The sequence below is a fragment of the Seriola lalandi genome, unplaced genomic scaffold (assembly GCF_002814215.2).
Source record: "Seriola lalandi dorsalis isolate HSWRI2012SDOR001 ecotype SW California unplaced genomic scaffold, Sedor1 jcf7180002007166, whole genome shotgun sequence".
Taxonomy (NCBI): Eukaryota; Metazoa; Chordata; class Actinopteri; order Carangiformes; family Carangidae; genus Seriola; species Seriola lalandi.
This window is the reverse complement of record NW_019477819.1, coordinates 1-1134: the sequence shown is the minus strand read 5'-3', so window position 1 is coordinate 1134 and position 1134 is coordinate 1. Positions and strand designations below refer to the sequence as shown.

The 1134-nt window shown below is 40.7% G+C and overlaps 1 pseudogene across 1 annotated transcript; it reads left to right on the top strand.

Moving 5' to 3' along the window:
- The first annotated feature begins 342 nt into the window (after nucleotides 1-342).
- On the top strand, nucleotides 343-1128 carry LOC111671575 (small ribosomal subunit protein uS9 pseudogene; annotated as a pseudogene). Its single transcript, XR_015438395.1, has 3 exons — nucleotides 343-444; nucleotides 869-965; nucleotides 1077-1128. The product of XR_015438395.1 is annotated as a small ribosomal subunit protein uS9 pseudogene (transcript).
- Nucleotides 1129-1134: the final 6 nt, after the last annotated feature.

Here is a 1134-nt window from a genome sequence, read left to right as displayed (position 1 = left end):
TCCGCTACAACTTAGCTTCCCTAGCTATCCGGTTTGGTACAAATGGTTTCGTTTTAGTTTACCAAGTTCGACACTGACGGTGGAAATGTTAGCTCACGTCGTTTCACGTAATTAAACGTACGTTTCTTTTGTAATACCAAAGGGAAATGACTTAAATCCATCACATGGTCATAGAAACTGCGAGTCACAATCAACAGTAGTTGAAAGTTCCGGCTAATCAGAGCGATGCTAGGATTTTATTTAAGTGCGTATATATGTGTAAAAGATATGTGAATGATGTATTAAGAGAAATAATAAAGCACTTATTTCTGATGGTATCTAATGATGATGTTTCTGTCATAGAAAACCGCAACAGCCGTTGCCCACTGCAAGAGGGGGAATGGTCTGATTAAGGTGAATGGCAGACCCCTGGAAATGGTAGAGCCCGCCACTCTCCAGTACAAGGTGAGACCCCGTGAGAAAGATGGACATCAGGTTGTACATGTCTGCCAGGGAGGAGAGAGACAGGGCAGTGCATGTATCATCTATAATTGAATGAGGCAGTGCATGATGAGATGGGTGATGCTTGTAACCAATAGTTTCTTAACATTAAAGTAGTGTCAAAGTGGAAAGTGACTGCCCCTCCATCTGGCACCACAAAAATCTGCTGTGGGCAATAATGTTAGATTATATCATTCAAGTGTATGAATGGTTTTATTGCAAATGATAGCAGATATTTAGCTGTGGTGCTAATAGGGTTTTTGTAATTTGCCAGTAGACACATCTGCATACTTTTGATACATTTTCTACCCTTTAATGTTGTTCAATAGACTTGAAGCTGCTGTTATTCTGCTCGGCATAATGTTGACATTATTATGTTCCCTTGTAGCTTCTGGAGCCGGTTCTGCTTCTGGGCAAGGAGCGTTTTGCTGGAGTTGACATCAGAGTCAGAGTGAAGGGTGGCGGACATGTCGCACAGATCTACGGTAAGCAGGCCTTTCTTTTCTTACTCAAAGTAATTTGTTTCTTTTATATTTATTAATCATGAGTATGTGATTTAAGATGTTTCAATCATACTTCAAATTGTTGTCTTCCAGCTATCCGCCAGTCCATCTCTAAAGCCCTCGTCGCATACTACCAGAAGTGTAAGTATTA